Here is a 19,875-nt window from a genome sequence, read left to right as displayed (position 1 = left end):
CCAACTGGCCAAAAAGAGGGCAGGCAGGAGAGGAGACCCCCGTGAGGGAGGTGCCTCGGCTGTGCACCTGGTGGGGAGTGTGGCTTATTTCTTGGCCTCCCTCCCTGGGAGAAAGCAACAAGAACAACATCGAGGTCTCAGCTCTGCCAGGTTTACATGGCTGTGCCATGACTTGACCTTGGAATGGAACACCTCGCCGTGGTCAACTCACCATTGCCAGCTTGCCACTGGCAACTCACTTCAGGAAAACTCCACACAGCCAATTCGTTGCAGGGATAACTCACCATGGGTGGCCTGAGGGAGAGCCAGGTGGGCGGGCAAGCGAGCGGGTGGGCAGGGCACAGAGCAGAGTGCATCAGGGTGGGTGGCAGTGTTGGTGGTAGCCGCTCTGAGCCTGGCACAGAGGTGGTGGCAGGGTGTGTGAAAATGGGAAGCCCCCTACTGCAGTCGTGTCCCCTCTGCCCATCCTGCCATGCTCTGCCCACATGCTCCCTCATCCACCCAGCTCTCCCTCATGTCTCCCGCGGCAACTTGTCCCCATGGCAAGTTGTCCCTGTAACGAGTTGGCCACATGAAGTTGTCCTGCAGTGAGTTGGCAGTGGCAGGCGGGCAGAGGGAAGAGGGTGGTGGTGAGCTGGCAGCAACGAGTTGGCCCCAGAGAGTTGGCCGAGACAAGTTGTCCTAGACCCCCTTGACCTCTGGATCGTGCCTCTGGTTTCTTCTTTTTGATTGGGCAGGTTTGTCCAATTCCTGGTCTTTCTTCTTCCATGCCTCCCTCCCTCCTCTGAGGCAGGACCAGTTTCCAGCATGATGCTTTAACCACTAGACCAAACTGTCTCTCGGGTTGAACTGGGCACGCTTCTATCTTCATAAAACATAGCATGATGCCTTCAGCAAAGGGGGACTGACAAGATAACATACTAAAAATATTTTCTACTCTGAGAGACCAAAAAGGTTTGGTGCAGGAGGAGAGAAAAATAAATGGATCCAAAAGATATATAGTCCTTCATTGCAAAGGACCTGCTTCACTATCAGAAGCAGGTTAAGTCCTGGCACTTGCTTCCTTGCCCTGCCTTTCAGTAAAAGAAACGATTAAGGAGTGAGCACCTCTTTGGGGAAAACACAGTCAACAAACTCCTAAGCACAGATATTTTTTTCAGGTTGGCCTCTCTATGTCTAAAAAGACTCTGGGATAGAATTTGTGTGTTTCTTCACATTGTGCAAACAGTGAAAAGGACTGAGCTCATCCGAAGATGTGGGTTCATCGATTTAAAACATCAATAGCCAATTTCTCTGAGCAAAAGTCACCTAAAATGGATTTGTGTTCTTTTGCATGACCCCCAACTATAGGAGGCAAAGCTGAATGGTTGGGTGATATGGAAGCTGGCCACAATCAGGCTTTCTTGCACCCCAAAAATGGTGCTGCCAAGCAACTCTGTGGTTTCTCTTTTGTGCTTCAATTCAGCCTTGGCAATGCTTATGGGTCTGTCAGTCACTGGGCAAAGCTGCTTGGGTCTTCCACCCCGGCAGAGACCCTGGCTTCCTCAGATGGTGGATTCCTGTCCCAGAGGGCCCTTTGGCTGCAGAATGGCCAATGAGGGAAGTGGGGCAGGATCCCTTTCAGGACTGGATTGTGTGTCCCATTGGCAGCAGATGCAACAGAATCTGGCTCTCCACACTCACCCCGTCACCCACAGCCAGGGGACCAGGCCCTGCCAGCTGGGGCTGAGGAGGTGGGCTGGAGAGGGTTCAATTCTGCAGCCTATCCAAATCAAGCCTTCTCTTTTAGCCAGGGTTTGTGTATTAATGTCTGTGTCTGTATGTGGGGGGCGGGGCGGACTGTAATGTGAGATGGGAGGGTTGTCCAGAGTAGAGAGCAGGTCATGTGAAAGGGGGGGTCAGGTGGGGGGGGTTCCTGCTCTGCTGATGGTGGTGAGCCCTTCTCAGTACTGTAGGATAAGCCAAGCCAGGGTGTCTGCGCCAGGCTGAGACTGACTGGGGGCCAAGATCTCTCTCAGTCATTTATTCATCTTTAATTGCTTGTCTACCTGTCTTAAAGCTCCTGCTGGATGTGAAGAATTCCAGTTCGGCTGTGTGAGGAGGTAATTATCTGGCAATTTCACTATGCAATCAATTCTGCAATAGAGATACATTTGTCAGGGAGGGTTCCTGCCTGGCCAGGAATGGGGAGCCCAGCAGGGAAAGAATCTGGGGGACAGCCCTTTCTTGAAAAGCAGCAGCCCTGCAAGCATTTCCCAGGGAGGCCAAGAATCCCAGGGAGGCCAAGAATCCTCAAGTAGAGTAGAGTAGAGTGGAGTAGAGTAGAGTAGAGTAGAGTAGAGTAGAGTAGAGTAGAGTAGAGTAGAGTAGAGTAGAGTAGAGTAGAGTAGAGTGGAACTGGAAGGGACTTAGGAGGTCTTCTAGTCCAGCCTCCTGATCAAGCAGGAGAACCCATACCATCTCAGATAAGTGACTGTCCAGTTTCTTCTTAAAGACCCCCAGGGATGGAGCGCCCACAATTTCTGAAGGCAACTTCTGTTCCACTGGTTAATTGTCCTCCCTGTTGAGAAGTTTCTCCTTAGTTCCAAGTTGCTTCTCTCTTTGATCAGTCTCCAACCATTGTTTCTTGTCCTGCTCTCTGGGTGCTTTGGAGAATAGCTTGATGCCCACTTCGTGGCAGCCCCTCAAAAATTGGAATACTCCTATCCTGTCTGCTTGACACTCTCCGAGAACTGCATTTTGCCTGATTGCATGGCTCCTTCACCCTCCTGGTTGTGTAGGGGACTATTTCCAGGCAGAGCCGGGCCAGCTACTGGTGACTGGCCTCCTCTGGCAACTCAGCTGCAAGCAGCCCCTGGCTGTGGGTGACGGGGTGAGTGTGGAGAGCCAGATTCTCTTGCATCTGCTGCCAATGGGACACACAATCCAGTCCTGAAAGGGATCCTGCCCCACTTCCCTCATTGGCCATTCTGCAGAGTGATCCACCAGGTCGTTCCTCTCCATCCCACCCCAGCGATTAGCCAGGCATCTGACCAACATTGATCCTCTCTGCAGTAGATAAAAGCAACATTAGTGGGGAGGCAAAAGAGAACGAGAGCCCTCTTGTTTCTTTTCTACCCCAAAATCAAAAGTGAAGAATTTGTGACAAAGCCATTATGACGCATCTGGTTGCAAGGCTCCGGTGGTCAGAGCTGTTTGAGATCTGGAGCAGCAGTTAAGAGAGGCTTCCAAAACCAGGATTAAAACAGGGTCGATTTAAAAGCCACCGTGATCTTTCCAAAAGGGGACGACCTTCTCCGCATGCTCTGAGCATGTTGAGTGCATTTTCCCCCCTCTGCCATCCTTAGACCGATGGCTTGTTATTCCATTTCCCATCTGGGCTTTTAAATGGAAATAACATGGGCGGGGAGGATGTATTTAGTTGCCCCCCCTGCCCCCCAGGACTGCCTCATCTTCCCAGGGGTCCTCCCAGCATCTCCCCCAACAATCAGGGCTTCAAATTAGGGCAAGGGTCACTTGGGGAGGTTGGAAACTGTAACTCTCTACCACCGAGTGTATCTGTGAGGAAAGGCAAATCCTGCACAACTCTGTGAAAAAAAGCACTCAGAACTGAAGAGGTTCTCCAGCTGCTCTCAAACCTTGCGGCCCCTGAGCAAAAACTGTGTGGCAAATGCAATCTTGGCCTGCTTTGCTGCCCATCCATGGGCAATGGGCCCCAGAAAAAGGTGGTGTGTGTGTGTGATGCGCTCCCTCCTTTCCTTCCATCTGTACCTTAGGTGGCCCCCTCTGCCATCAGCAGACCGGCAGGTGAGATCCCAAGGACCTGGGAGTGCCCACCAATGATCCTTGCCATCTGCTAATGATCCAGCAGGCAAGGAAGGTCCCTCAGCCAAACTCCAAGCAACACAGATGCCCCCAGGCCTTCTAGAATCCAGCAGTCTCTAGGCCAGGGGTAGGCAACCTTGGCTCTTTTATGACTCGTGGACTTCAACTCCCAGAATTCCTGAGCCAGCATGGCTCAGCTTGGAAACCTCTCCCTTTCCCCTCAGCGTGGCTGGCTCAGGAATTCTGGGAGTTGAAGTCCACGAGTCATAAAAGAGCCAAGGTTGCCTACCCCTGCTCTAAGCTTGCAGAAGCCCTTGGCCCCTGACAGCCTGGCTCAATCCTGCTTGCCTCTTCCTAGGATCTGAATCTGCTCCTTCCCAAGCTCAGCCCCAGATTATTATTAGGTATTATTTTAAAAAATTGCTGCAGGATTCTGCAGTTCTGCCTAGGAGGTGAACTGAGGTGGCATTTTGCCATTATAAAGCCCCTGTAATCTTGTCTCCATGTGTCCATTTGTCCCTCTCATGTTTACATTCAGCACACATACATACACACACAAACACAAACACAAAAACCCACATGGATGCTCAAAGTCTTCGGCTCGGCAGCTTCACGCTCCTGCTCAGAGATCCAGAGGTGTTACTTTCTGCCTGTTCAGGGTGTATCCTGCCTTTCCTTCAGGTGATCAAGATAGTCCAAGCATCTCTTCCTACCCCAGTCTTCTGTGGTGAGAGAACAAGACTGGCCCCTCATCACAGAGGGAGCCTCTCTGCTCCAGCACCCCCCAGCTCTCCAGCATTTGTGGAAGCTGCTTTGAGTGAGGCTCTTGGTCCTGAAGTCACCCCCAATTCAGCCCCAGACAATTTACTGAAGCAGGCTTTGTTTTCCAAGGAATAACAGAGTTGCACGGGACCTTGGAGGTCTTCTAGTCCAGCCCTCCCCTCAAGCAGGAGAACCTACCATTCCAGACAAGTGGCTGTCCAGTCTATTCTTAAAAGCCTCCAGTGACATTCCATGAAAACTGGAACGGAAAGAAGAAGCCCGGGTGTCCCCCTTGGACCAGGATTTAGCAGAGAGGAGACCCTCTGCAGTCTCAGGGTGCCCTTTGGGTGGCCTTCAGCTCTGCCGAAGGTTAAGGGAAGGCAAATCCTGTCTTCTCCCAGCTCTGGAATAAGGTTGCCCACAGGCCCCCTTGCCTCAAAACTCAGCAAAACTCTTTCGCTTTTGAATTTTTTGAAAGAGGAAAGGTGAGACATTAAACACGCCAACTTTCTAGTGCAGTTTCTTACACCTATTGCTAAATTAAGGAGCAACGGACAGCCAACTTCAATCAGCAAATTGCTCCAAATTGCTCCCGCTCTTCTCATTTATAAAACACGCTGACAAAGTCTAAGGAATAACATATATGGAAAGAGAAGCAAGCACTGGCCTTATCTAAACTCTTTTATCTTTCCTCTGCCTGAAATAGTTTGACAGAAATTCAGAGAACCATCTGCAGAAGATGGGCCTTCCTTCCAAATCCAAACCCTAAATTGACCCAATATCATTGCATTTAACAGGGCTTCCCCGGGATCACATGACATCGCACAGAAAGGAGCTAAGCTGCGGCCTGATTCTCTCTGATCTCCCCAGGGATGGAGAAGTGGTCTTCCTTTGGAAGAGACAGCTCTACCGTCTGCTTGTGTGCCTTACCATTAGTGTCCTTTGGACAAACAAGACAAAGCCAAGATATCTCAGGAGACTTGGGAGGGTTAGGGTTCCCTATGCTGCTCAGAGGGTTGGCTAGACCTTTGTCTCTTTCGTCATTATCCAGATTTTTTCCATTGGTTAAACCTCCTGCCCCTCTCTTCCTGAAATAAGTCCTGTGCATGGGGAGACTTATGATCTACATTTGGGAAGACAATTTGTGTCCCAGAAATGGTCTCCAGTGATGCTTCTATGTCCTCTGGGGAAGCCCTAGAGCTCCGGTTCACCTTGAAGTGGCTGTGAAGCAGGTGGAATGGATGCCTCATAAACTGTAGAGGTCTTCAAAAAGTTAGAAGACCTGTTTCACCTGTTAGAAGAATCCTACCCTCGAGGACAAGAACCCCATTTGTAGAGGTTGAAGGGGTCTGATAAGGGACAACATGCTTCCACTCAACTCTAGTAAGACCATGCAGCCTTGGGTTTTAGGACTTCCTGGCTCCAGCAGCTTTCTATCTCTTGCTCTGGATGGGGTTGCACTGTCCCAAGCAGACTCTGTGTGCAATCTGTGTGGTAGACGCAGTGCTTTTTTGTAAAAGAAAAAGGTGCCGGAACTCACACATGCCTATCCTACAAGGTTCCATCAAAAAAAGGTGCCGGAACTCCATTCTGGGCGTTCTATGAGAAAAAAAGCCCTGGGTAGACGTGGCCAATAGGGCTTTTGCATAGTTATGTGTTCTGTGCCAGTTTCCACTGTTCCTGAAACGGGAGGCCCTGCTCACAATCTCTCACATTTTAGTCACTCTCAGATTGGTTTGCTGCAATGGACTCTACCTGGGGTTGCCTTTGAAGAGTATTCAGAATCTCCAGCTGGTGCAAAATGTTGGTGGTGCAGACAGTTATGGGTGCTAGATGCTCAGCATAATAACGATAACAATTTAATATAAACTTATATTTCATATAACTAAACAATATAATGTAATATTAATAATAATGACTCATAATCATAGAGTTAAGATTAGGATGATTTACAGGATCATCTGTCCCCAGTGGTGCCTACCCATCCTGTTAGATGCATCAGGAGAGACATGCTCTGGGTCCAATCCACAGGAGAGAATCCTCTAGTGGGATCCAGGAGGAGAACCTTTTCTGCTGCCTGTGCTGTGGAATATCATCCCTTTTGAGATTGGAAGCCCTGGTGACCCTGTTGGCCTTTTGCAAGGTAGTCAAAACTTGGCTTGCTGGCAAGCCTGGTACCCTGATAATATGGGTGAGCCCATTCTCTGGTTATATTGATTGTGCGATGCTTGATTATTTTCAGCTGCTATTTTATTTTTACTTACGGTATTTAAACTTTTATTCACTGGTTGTGTTTTTACTTAGTTCTTACTTTATTTTAATTTCCCAGAGTCATAATTGTTTGCTTTTTTATTGAATTTATATGGCCACCCATCTCACTTGCTTGTGACTCTAGGTGGTGTACACAATTAAAACAAAAGTTAAATGTTCAGCATATTTTACCCTTTACAACCAATTTAAAACAGTTAAAATACTAAACAAAAAGACAGAAAAATGTAGTCTAAACCTATTCTAGTCATATATGAAGAGTGGCCATATATATTTATTAAATAAATAAATACATTTGTGGGGACATGAGGGGATAAAAAATATACCACTCTCAATCCCAAACAATGGGTTGTAAGCAGTGGTGGGATTCAGCCAGTTTGCACCAGTTCAGAAGAACTGATAGCTAATTTTTTGTTGCCCGGGCCCAGAATGGACTTCTGGAAGTGGCATCCACACAGAGAACCGGTTGTTCACGTATCTGAATCCCACCACTGGTTGTAATGGCTGGTCTTTTCATGTAATCACCTCACATATTCCACAGCCTTTGGAAACCATGAAAAAGTTGCTATCTCCATTGTGCACCATATTCATAAAACTGCAATGGGCTGGGTAAAGTATCAGATCCTGTAGTATCATAAGTAGTATCACAAAAGAGCCTTGGTGGAGCAGTGGGCTAATGCCTCCTTAAGTAACACCAGCTGCCTGCAATTAGTGCAGGTTCGAGTCCCACCAGGCTCAAGGTTGACTCAGCCTTCCATCCTTCCGAGGTAGGTAAAATGAGGACCCAGATTGTTGGGGGCAATAAGCTGACTTTGTAATAATGCTGCTTGGGGCCCCCCGAAAGCCCTAATAAGCAGGCATATACATAGAATGAAGGCTACTGCTAAGCACATTGGTTTGTGCTTTAGATTGTAAGCCGCCATGAGTCTTCGGAGAAGGGCGGGATGTAAATGGGATTAAAAAAAAAAGCATCATGTCCAAAGAATTTATCACCTCCAGTCCCATGTGCTGTTTTTATGCTGTGTGTTATGTCATCACCATTTTACAGAATATGCATATATCTTTTAACAATCCCTGTACATTGTAAATGCTTCTTTTGTACATGCTCACAAATGTATTAATTTGAAAATTATTGATCCCTCTTAAACTGATAACAATCTCTGCAAACTTCATCCAATTCCATCAAACATTTTAGACTCTGAGGGCTCTTTGTGCCCTTTGAGTTTGGTGGTTTTCTAGCAGATGTTTCATTACCAAACTAGGCACCATCATCAGTGCTGGGCTGCCTCTTTTTTAATATACTAGTGGCTTGTCCTGTCAGCATTGAGAGTGGTCATAGGGGGTCCCTTGATTGGGTTGTTTGTCTGAGTTGGTAGTTTCTTGATTGGGGCTATTGTTTACTTCTTGTTTGTTGATTTAGTATTAATTTTGGTGTCAATCTCTCCTCATCTAGGTTTTGATTTCTGGAGACATTTTTTCTTTTTTCTTTTTTTTTTTTGAATCGTCTCTTTTGAATAGTATGTAGCTGTTGTTTATGTCTATGTGCCTGCTGATGGCTGATTCCAGGCTTCCAGGCATTCTCTAGCATGTTTGAACTTGGCTTGGTCTAGGACGGTAACACTTTAAACTTAAACTTCTGACTGCTTTTGGTGTTCATGGATGCATTCTGCTAGTCTTCTGCCTGTTTCGCTTACCTAGTGGCTGTTGCACTCATTACACTGTATGTTGTAGAACAGATGACTTCTTTGTTTTCTTCTGAGGCTGCGGAGTCTTTTGGTCTACTTAAGATGTTTTTGAGGGGTTTAGTTGGTTTGTGTGCTACAATGATTCCATGTGGTTGTAACTGTCCACTGGTGATTTCTGAGATGTTTTTGATATATGGCTGTGTTATCCTTTTTATAGATAGTGATGAGTTGAGTAGCTAGGCACTTTTTGATGAAGTTGCATGGATATCTGTTTTCTTAGAAAATGTATAAATGATCTGCTTCCTTTTTCTGATATTCTGATTTTAGACGATTTATTTTATTCCTTTAATATATGCTTCTGTTCTTAAGATTTGTCAAATTATTTCATACACAAAAAGTTATACAGCAGCCCTTTACTTTTATTCAAGTTAATTGGAAATCTTACCAGATCTTCAAACCAAGATGTGGTTCCAGTTGTGATTAAATATATAGGACTTTTTAATTATTCCAAGCTGAATCCAATTGCTCTTTAAATCATCAAACTGCTGTCCAACCAAATATTGGGACTTGAAAGAAGCCCAGGTCTGCCTGCTCCCTGTTCAAAGCCTTTGGTGCAGCATCCCAAACTGCATGAGAGAATGACCAGCAATACAAACGAGCAACTCTGAAGAAAGGTTTGGTTGTTGTAGCATCTGGAAGGAATCTCAGGAGTTACAGAATAACAAGTAGGAAGGGACTTTGGGGGACTTCTAGTCCAACCCCTTACTCAAGAAGGAGACCATATAACTTTCCGGACAAATGGCTGTCCAGTCTCTTCTTAAAAATTTCCAGTGTTGGAGCATTCACCACTTCTGGAGGCAGGTTGTTCCACTGATTAATTGTTCTAACTGTCAGGAAATTTCTTCTTAGTTCTAGGTTGCTTTTCTGCTTGACTAGTTTCCATCCATTGCTTCTTGTCCTGCTTTCAGGTGCTCTGGAGAATAGCTTGACTGCCTCTTCTTTGGGGCAGCCCCTGAGATATTGGTACACTGCTATCATGTCACCCCTAGTTCTTCATTTCATTAAACTAGACACACCCAATTTCTGCAACTATTCTTTGTATATTTTAGCCTCCAGCACCCTAATCATCTTTATTGCTCTTCTCTGCACTCTTTCTAGAGCCTAAACATCTTTTTATATCATGGTGACCAAAACTGGATGCAATATTCCAAGTGTGTTCTTACTAAGTGTGTTTTTACTACTTATTCTCTTTGAAGAATGTCAATCCCTTCTTCTTTGACAGCCCCTCAACTATTGGAAACAGTTCTTATGTCACACCTAAACCTTATCTCCATTAGTTACCATATGATGAACGGTTGCAGGAACTAAGTATGTCTAGTCTAATGAAGAGAAGGACTAGGGGTGATATGCTAGCTGTATTCAGGTTTTCAAGAAGACATTGGACATCCATTTGTTTGAAATGGTATAAGATCTCCTACTCAAGCAAGGGGTTGCACTAGAAGACCTCCAAAGCCTCTTCCAGGCCTGTTATTGTAAGTTCTATGTTAGGCTAGACATACCTAATTCACCTTAACTGTTTACTGTTTAACCTTGAGAAGCTTTATGTTGCTCTTCTGTGGACTCTTTTTTAGTATCATGATGACCAAAGCTGGACTCGGTGTTCCAAGTGTGGTCTCACCAGTGTGGTATAAAGTGGTACTAACATGATCTTGAAACTATCTCTCTGTTGATCCATCCTAGGGCCACTTGGCTTTTTTGGCAGCAGCACAGCATTGCTGGCTCATATTTAAGGAGTGATCTAGTAGGACACCTAGATCTCTCCCCCAGTTGCTGCTATTGAGCCAGATCCACCTATTCTATATCTGTGCATTTGGTTTTTCTAATTCCTGACAGGCTTCTTACATACAGTATGTAATACCATGTCAAGATGGTATAATGCAAGTTAGATGCCATGGAAAAGGTTTGCTTACCAGCTATATGGCAGTGAAAAGGAGACAGATACAAGGTTGCATCCTGACCCCTCTTCTCTTGAACTGCCTCAGTGATTTATTTTTATTTATTTATTTAGTTATATTTATATACCGCCCTTTCCCTGAGGACTCAGGGCGGTTTACAGGGAATTAAAAAATCCAACATACAAAAGTTAAAACCGAATTAAAAAATATTAAATTGACCCTGTACACAATTAAAACCCCAATTAAAATTTCTCCTCAGCCTTGGCCCGAGAGCTCAAAGAGCCAGGTCTTCAGGCCCCGGCGGAATGATCGGAGGTCGGGGGCAGTTCTCAGCTCCACCGGCAGCTGGTTCCAGAGGGCAGGCGCTCCCACTGAGAAGGCCCTATCCCTGGGTGTCACCCGCCGGCAATCTCTCACCGGCGGAACCCTGAGGAGACCCTCCCTGTGGGAGCACACTGGACGAAGGGCATTTGATGCCGGCAGCAGGTGTTCCCTCAAGTAACCCGGACCCAGGCCATGTAGGGCTTTATAGGTAATAACCAGCACCTTGAATTTCACCCGGAGGGCAACCGGAAGCCAATGCAGCTCGCGGAGTAGAGGTGTTACATGGGAGTATCGGGAGACTCCCATTACAACTCGCGTGGCCGCATTCTGCACCAGTTGAAGCCTCCGTGTGGTCTTCAAGGGCAGCCCCATGTAGAGAGCGTTACAGTAGTCCAAGCGGGAGGTCACAAGCGCATGAGTAACTGTGCGTAGGGCGTCTCGGTCCAGATAGGGACGCAACTGGCGCACCAGGCGAACCTGTGCAAAAGCCCCCCTGGTCACGGCTCCTATATGGTCTTCAAAATTGAGCCGTGAATCCAGGAGAACGCCCAGGTTGCGAGCCCTATCAACGGGGGGTAACACCTCACCCCCCATCATTAAGGATGGAATAACTTGGTTAACCCGAGATGCCGATATGCACAGCCACTCAGTCTTGGCAGGATTGAGACGAAGCCTGTTTCTCCCCATCCAGACCTGAACCGCATCCAGGCACCGGGACATCACGGAGAGGGCATCACTGGGTTGGTCCGGGGTGGAAAGAAAAAGTTGGGTATCATCAGCGTACTGGTGATACCCCACCCCAAAACCACGAATGATCTCGCCCAGCGGCTTCATATAGATGTTGAACAGGAGGGGCGAGAGAACCGACCCCTGAGGAACTCCACAAATGAGAGACCTCGGGGCGGATCTCTGCCCTCCTGTCAACACCGACTGCGAGCGGCCCTGGAGGTAGGAGGAGAACCACCGTAAAACGGTGCCTCCCACTCCCAGCCCCCTGAGACGTCGCAGCAAGATACCATGGTCGATGGTATCGAACGCCGCTGAGAGATCTAATAGGACCAGGACAGAGGAGCAACCCCTGTCCCTGGCCCTCCAGAGATCATTCACCAGCGCGACCAATGCCGTCTCCGTGCTGTATCCGGGCCTGAAGCCCGATTGGTACGGGTCCAGATAATCAGTTTCCTCCAGGAACAGAGGGAGCTGATGCGCCACCACACTCTCAACAACCTTCGCCAGAAAGCGAAGGTTGGAGACTGGACGATAGTTGTTTAAAACAGCCGGGTCCAAAGCAGGCTTCTTGAGAAGGGGTCTCACCACCGCCTCCTTCAAGGCGGCAGGAAAGACACCCTCCTTCAAAGAAGCAGTTATTACTGCATGGAACCAGCCTCGTGTTTCCTCCCGAGCCGCATAAGCTAGCCAGGAGGGGCACGGATCCAACAAACAGGTGGTGGTGCTCAGTCTCCCCATGATCCTGTCCACATCATCAGGGGAAACAGGGTCGAACTCAGTCCAGATAACGTGCTCAAGACCGCCTGATTCCTCCACCTCAGACTCTGCCCAGTCAGAGTCCAAGCCGGTCCGGATCCGAGCGATTTTGTCCGCCAGATGATGACTAAACTCCTCGGCTCGTCCCTGCAAGGGATCCTCTCTCACCTCCTGGTTAAGGAGGGAGCGAGTCACCCTAAACAGGGCGGCCGGGCGATTATCTGCAGACGCGATAAGGGCGGCAAAGTAGTTAGACTTCGCCGTCCTTATCGCCGCAAGATAAGACCTTATAAAGGTTCTTAACTGCAATCGGTCGGATTCGGATCGGTTTGCTTACCAGCTATATGGCAGTGAAAAGGAGACAGATACAAGGTTGCATCCTGACCCCTTCTCTTGAACTGCCTCAGTGATCTGGAGACAACACAATTTCAGGCCACTGGTCATCAGTAGCCAAAAGGAAAGTCTGTGCTGTGCTATATTCGGATGATGCTGTTCTTCTTTCATGTACTAAATTGGAGCTGAACCAACTCTTTGGGGCACTAGTTAAGTATACCAAGAAAATCATCTACAAATTGGCTATGATAAAATGAAAATTATGGTTTTTGGAAAAAAATTAACAGTATACCTGGAAAATTCAAGACTGTGTCAAGTAGAGAATTTTAATTATTTGAGTTTAGTTTAATTAGTACGTAGTTATTTATCTATTTTCTAGCCTGGCAACATCATATTTATTTATTTGTATCTTACCTTTATTATTTTTTATCATTGTAAGGCAATGCTTCTGAAAACAATATGTACTCTGATAACCCTGCTTCAATATTTTTACTCTAAAGGTGGAAGATTTATTTTTTAAAAAGTTAAAAAAGTTTTAAATGCCAAAATTGCATCTCAAATTTTATACAGAGCTCCAATCTGGATCCTATTTGCTAATAATAACATAGCACAATTTCAGGAAAAATGTTTAAGGTCTCTTTAAAGTGTGCCAAGCCCTGTTCCAAATTCTGTTACTCTCTTAGGGCAATGCCCTTTGATAACAAAGGCTTGGTTAAATACTATTAAGTTTTGGTTGCAAATATATGTTTTTCAAAACAAGGAAGGATCACTTCAGGAAATCCCAAATGAATCCCTTGTGAATATGTGGCTTAAACAGGTGACCCACAAGATTAGTCAGATTGGCATTGATCCTGATTATTTATTCTCCAGGGTCATGTTATCAGCATCTCATTGTACCAAACCAAGACTGTTTCAGCATAGGAATTAGTGGCTAAGCCAAAGTATCATGTTCGCCTGTAACTTTTGGAGTTAACTACAAATACATTTTTTTCAGCTCCCTGAATATTTGAATAGTTTACATTTAAACAAACAGCCTTTTCAAAGGCCAGACTGAATGTGTTGCCATCAAATATGTTATACAGTAGATTTTAAAAAAAGAAATTCCCATTTCTCGAGCATTTTGTCCCTGTAATGGTACTGATCATGAAACGGTGGTCGTATTTAATCGTGTTGTGAAAATCCAAACCAGAAAAAGATACTTCTGAGTATATTTTCTACAGCATTTCCTTTATTCACTAATTAAGTCACTTTGTCAAAGAAGGCAATAACATTTGTCTGGCATGGTCTGTTTTTGGCAAACCCATTTGGCTTCTAATAATAGCTTTGATTGTTTCTGCTATTCGCAGATCTGTTGCTTGACTATCTTTACCAGGATATTCTGAGGTATTGATGTCAGGCTGATTGCTTTGTAGTTTCAGGATCCTTCCCACCCACCCACGCCCTTTTTTTTTTTTTTTTTTTGAAAATGGGAATCACATCCACTCTTTTCCCATCCTCCGATAGTTCCTTACTGCTCCAGATCTTTGAAAGGTATAGTTCAGTGATTGTGAGATCATGTCTGCCAGCTTCTTCAGAACTCTGGGATGTAATCAATCTGGTGCTGGCAGTTTGAACTCATCTATAGTGGGTAGCTGTTGTCTTTCCATTTTCTTGCCTATTTTGACTTGCCTTCCTATTCTGACTCTTACGGTGCTGCTTTTGGTAGATTGGGTTATTTTTTCTTTTTGTATGAAGATGGATGCAAAGAAATAATTAAGCAGCTCTGTTTTCTCAATGCTATCTGTCACCTCCTTGCCACCTTCCTCCCATGACTAAACCAATCATTTTTCTTGTTTCTTACATATTAAAAGAAACTTATTATTATTATTATTATTATTATTATTATTATTATTATTATTATTATTATTATTATTATTATTATTATTATTATTATTATTATTATTATTATTATTATTATTGGCATTTTTGCAAGTCTTAGTTCATTCTGAGCCTTAGTTCTCCTGACTTTGTCCTTGTAGATTCAAACTATTTGCTGGTATTCTGTTTTAGTTATATGCTCCTCTTTCCATCTTTTATACTTGTTCTTTTATTTTCTCAGTTTGTCAGAAAGTTCTTTATGCAACCATTCTGGCTTCATCTGGAATTTCTTGTTTTTCTTCCTCTGTGTTATTGTCTTAAACTGGGCTTTTAAAATCTAATTTTTCAGAGTTTCCGAAGCATCTTGAGTTGTTTTCCCCTTTAGGATTTCCATCCATGTAACCCTTCCTAAAGTCTGTTAGGTTGTTGAAGTCAGCTTTCCTAAAGGCTAAGACAGTAGTTTGACTTTGTTCAATTACTTGCGCCTACATTAGATTGAATTCAATATATGGTGACTCTCCTCCAAAGTCCCCACAACGTCAATCCCTTCTATCATTTCATCTCTGTTAGTAATAATTAAATCCAGTATAGTTGACCTTTTAGTTCCCTCTTCTACATTTTGGATGACAAAGTTTTCAGGTAGGCTCATTAGGAACCTGTTTGATCTCCCACCTGGTGCAGTTTGTCTCCCAGTTTAAAGGATAAAGTCCCCCATTACTATTGTGGTGTGCTTCCTGCACACCTTACTTTACTGATCAGAAAAATGTTCATTTCCTCTGTTTGGTTGGGTGATCTGTAGTATACACCTATAGCAATGTCATTCTTTTTCCCTCTTATATTGACCTATATGGATTCTCTGAGGTTTTCATCCTTGGTTATATGCATTTCTATAGAAATATAATGCAACTCTACCTCCTCTTTTTTACGTCTCTTTCTTTTGAACCATTTAAATCCTTCTAGCAGAATGTTCCAATCATGGGTTTTACCCAACCAATTTTGGTAATGGCAACAGGATTGTCCCTGCCCTCATATAGTAGGATTTCGAGTTTGCCTTGTTTGTTCCTCATACTTTTTAAGCATTAGTATATAGCCATTGAATCCTTTTTGGCTGTCCTTGCATTTGCTTCCAACATCTCTTGTTCTATATCTGAGTTCCTCTTCCTTCCCACCACTCTTTACCTCATGGTTTGATTGGTTGTCTTGGGGGTTACGCTGAAGTCTTAAAGATGCTAAAGATCGGTCACTCTCCCCCTTTGATTTTAGCTTAAAGCCCCTCTGATGAGGTGAGCCAGCTGCCTCCCAAATAAGTTCCTCCCAGTTCTTGTGTGGTGCGGCCCACCCTTGGCCAGAAGCCCCTCATGGAGTAACGGGGTCCTGCTCCCTTCCAAGCAGAGTCCGGGGATTCAGTGTAAAAGCAGAGCTGAAGGACTTGCTTTTTCTTCTCTTTTCTTCTGTCTTTCTTTTCTTTTTTCTTGGCATATAAACAAAACAGCCAGACTGAACTTTTAACTACCTGCTAGCAGATGGACACTTTTGCAGAAACATCTCCCCATCCCTCCCTTGGTAAACCTTTCAACCGGGGGAAGCAAGCAGAAACCGAAATAGCCCCATTTGGCCCCAAAGGAAGGTCCCCTTGCTGGGTTTCTTGGGGTCACACAGATGCTTCCACATGTGGAAAAGAAATGTCTCTCTCTGATGCATTCGATGTACAAGTAATTCAACATTTTGCTCCCATGGGCAATGAATCCACCCAGCAGACTAAATTTCCTCTCTTTCCTTACCTTTTACCAGAGGGGGGAAGAGGGAGAAAGAGACAGAGAGGGAGAGAGAGATGGGGGAGGGAGGGGGGAAAGAGAGAGAGAGAGAGAGGGAGAAAGAGAGAGAAGGAGAGAGAGAGGGAGAGAGAGATGGGGGAGGGAGGGGGGAAAGAGAGAGAGAGTGTGAGGGAGAAAGAGAGAGAGAGAGAGAGAAGGAGAGAGAGAGGAAGAGAGACCATCCATTTTTTTCTGCTCTGGTTTCATTTTCCAGCTTTTCTTAGTTTTCAACGTGTGGGGAGGGACTCCTGCTGTGGGGGAGAGTACCAGAGCAGAGAGTGAGGGATGGGCAGACATGGTGCAAGGAGGCCTGGGGCTAAGTCCAGGGAGAAATTGCTGGAGAAGGCAAGGAGGCCTGGGAGCTGGAAGGAGAGGGACTGGCCAGACCTGGTCCTCTGAGAAGACCATGGTCCTCCTGAGCAGCAATTGGCAGGACATATCAGTGCTCCCTCTGCGTGGCCTTTCTTCCTCAGAAAAATACATCATGCTTCCCTTCGGGTAAAGTTAGCAGCATGGCTCACATATTGTATTTTTTGTACATTGTACAAGAAAAGTACTTAATTAGGTGTGCGTGCAAAATTCAGGACCAAGCAGATCCTTTCCTACTCTTGGCTGTGACCAAAATAGTTGCATGCAGAAATACAAGAGAGGTGCAAAGCAGGCATTTGTACTGGAAATGCAATGCATTAAGAGGTTGAGCTCCAGCGCTCTGTTTCCCATTGTGATAAAAGAGAGAGAGAGAGAGAGAGAGAGAGAGAGAGAGAGAGAGAGAGAGAGAGAGAGAGAGAGAGAGAGAGAGACAAGGCCAGAAGGAAAAGCCATTTGAATCCATGCAGAGTGGGGATCTATAATGCCTCTCCCTTCTTGGGGTATTAACCAGCAGGCACCCCTCCTCCTGCACCAATGCTAAATCAGGAATAATTAGCTCTTATGGGGTTTGATGTACTCTCAATTCATGCTAAAGTGGGGAAAGCACTTATTAGATGAGAGTATTTAATGTAATGACTCCGCCAAGGGATTTCCCATTCCTCCCCTGTGTTCCATCCAAAGCCTCCCTCTGCTGACTCATAAACAGGCGACTGTTATTCCTGGGAGGAGCCCTGGTGCGGCCTAAGAGCAAGGAGGCTCTGCTGGGCCCCCAAGGCAAGTGGGGCAGCCCTGGGTGGCTCCCCCCTTGAGGCTGATCTGGGCCTGGATGGAGTTCTCCATCTCCATCAGCCTGAAAGCTATGGAATCCCTTAATCAGCTTTAGGCTGGTTAAAACATGTAAAGTTATACCTGGTAGGAAGAGGAAGTTGGAGGGGAAGCAAACCCCTCTCATCCTTGCCCAGGGTAGCTCCCCAAAGGGGAGGAGCAAAATCACACCTTCCACTCACTCCTTGCCTGCGCCCCAAGGAAATGAGGATGTGGGTGGGGAAAATCAGGCCCTTCTTCATTCACTGCAGGCCTGGGTGGCTTTGACTCAGAATGACTCTGTGGGAAGTCAGCCCCCCAGAGAAGGAAATATTTCCTCAAAGGATCTTAAAGAGGCAGAAAAGCATGCCCAGTTTTTCTTAATAGCCCCAAGTCTCCCTCCCCCAAGCAGAAACCAGCTCTATAGAAATGCAGATGTAAACCATCCAGGAAGGTTGGAGGCCCCCAGCCAGAAGATTAAGAAGACAAAGACACCTAAAATCTACATACCCCACCCAAACGCTAAGACAGGACATAATAGGATTAACCCACAGATGCCAAAGGGCACACCCAGACTCAGGTCAGAATACATGACACAGGAAATACAAAGCCTCAAACAGGAACAGGAAACAACTCCAAACAAAAGCCCCAGAGGGTATAAAAACCCACTCCCTACATGTGCTCACTCTCTTTTCTTCCAGAGCCATCTTCCTGTCTGGCTCTCCTCTTTAGTAAACTGCAACTTTCTTTCTAAAGCAGTTGCCATGTTGTTTATTTCCGGCTTGGACTGAACCATGATGAAGACTTTTCCTTCAACAACTCTTTACACAAATGGTTTTCCCAGGAGAAGCAAACGAGATCAGAATGGTGAGCAAGCCAAAAAAAGAGGTTTAATTCACTTCACTTGATTCAAGAATCTAGATGCAGATTTGTCCTCTTGCAGACACTTGGTATATGCCACACAAACTCTTAGAGTCTGTCTATAGAGGCATCTCCATGTAGGATTATGAATTGCTTGGAAACCCCTGCAACTCATTCAACAAACTGGTAAAGAAAAATTGTCTTACACTTTATTGTGTTTTACCTCAGTAAAACTTTTTTTTTAAAGCCAGAATGGACATTGGAAAAAGGTTAATGGGGCAGTGCTTGGTGAGATCCAGCAAAACCCCTCAGGAGATTATTCCAAGGCTCCATTAGCAGGACCAAATCACAGGAAAAGGTCCTTCTGGAACAAGGCTGAAATCAAGCATCACAAAATTTTCATGCACCAATTGCTACTGGCATTTGTGGTTGATAGACCAAACCAAGTCATCACTTTTCTGAATAAATGACTCTCTTCTCCCTACCAATTTTAAAATTGAATCCATGGATAAGGCAATATTCGGATCTCCTTTATGCTCAATCAAGTTCTCCAGCTTTTAGACTTTCAAGGCAACATTTTAAGTCTCTTTTTTTTTCCTGAGACCAAAGCAACTAGGTAAACTTCTGATCAGGAGGTTACTTTAAGTGACTCCATGTAAGCATCCAATTGGTGACAGTGGTGCAGAACACCTGAGCTGGACTCCAACTGGGAGCCTTTCCAGGCTTCATCTTCTGGGGTGACTGGAGAAGCCTTTAAAATGGGGGAGACAGCATCCAACTCGCAGCAGTCTGGCCATTGTCCTCTCTTCAGCCAAGTTCAGCAAACTCATAAAGATTTTGAAGGATTGTCTGTCCTTTTAATAATTTTGCACCCAGACTAATTAAGGGAAGCCCTTACTTAGGAAAATCTTCTCCTCCCCTCCCCAAATATTTTTGGTGCAGCACTTCTGCAAAAACCTCATTAGGATGGTCTAGATCAATTAGAAGTGATCGATGGTGGTTCCTACTACCATCTGCTACTTTCTGAAATAATCTTTGACCCAGACTTGTATGCATCTTTCCTGTGTTAAACAACAAAGCTCTGAAGAGCCTGCAAGACGCCTGGGCACAGGAGCTGCTTCTTCAAGAGCAGGGGCTCCTCACCAGAGGGATGGAGTACTCTCTCCCTGGGACCCCATCACAGCAAGATTTGACCTGGAGCGCCTGCTTGGTCTCTCCCCCTGGGACGTGGCACTAGACGTGGCCTCCTGTCTCCCGGGATGGTCCGTGTCAGCCATCCTCTCTCTCAATCCCTCTTGGCTTAGCCTGCCTGCCTGATGCTGCTGCAGGGCAGACACAGGAAAACCTTTGAGGGTGGCAGTTGCTTTTCTGCTCTCAGAAAACTGCAGGGGAGGGGAGAGGTGTGGCATGATGGTCTCCATCTCTCTCTCTCTCTCTCTCTCTCTCTCTCTCTCTCTCTCTCTCTCTCTCTCTCTCTCTCACACACACACACACACACACACATACACACAAACAAACACCTTTGCACTGGCT

Source organism: Vipera berus (genome assembly GCF_964194415.1).
Source record: "Vipera berus genome assembly, chromosome: 11".
Classification (NCBI taxonomy): domain Eukaryota; kingdom Metazoa; phylum Chordata; class Lepidosauria; order Squamata; family Viperidae; genus Vipera; species Vipera berus.
The sequence above is the reverse complement of the archived record's forward strand: the minus strand, read 5'-3'. Positions refer to the sequence as shown.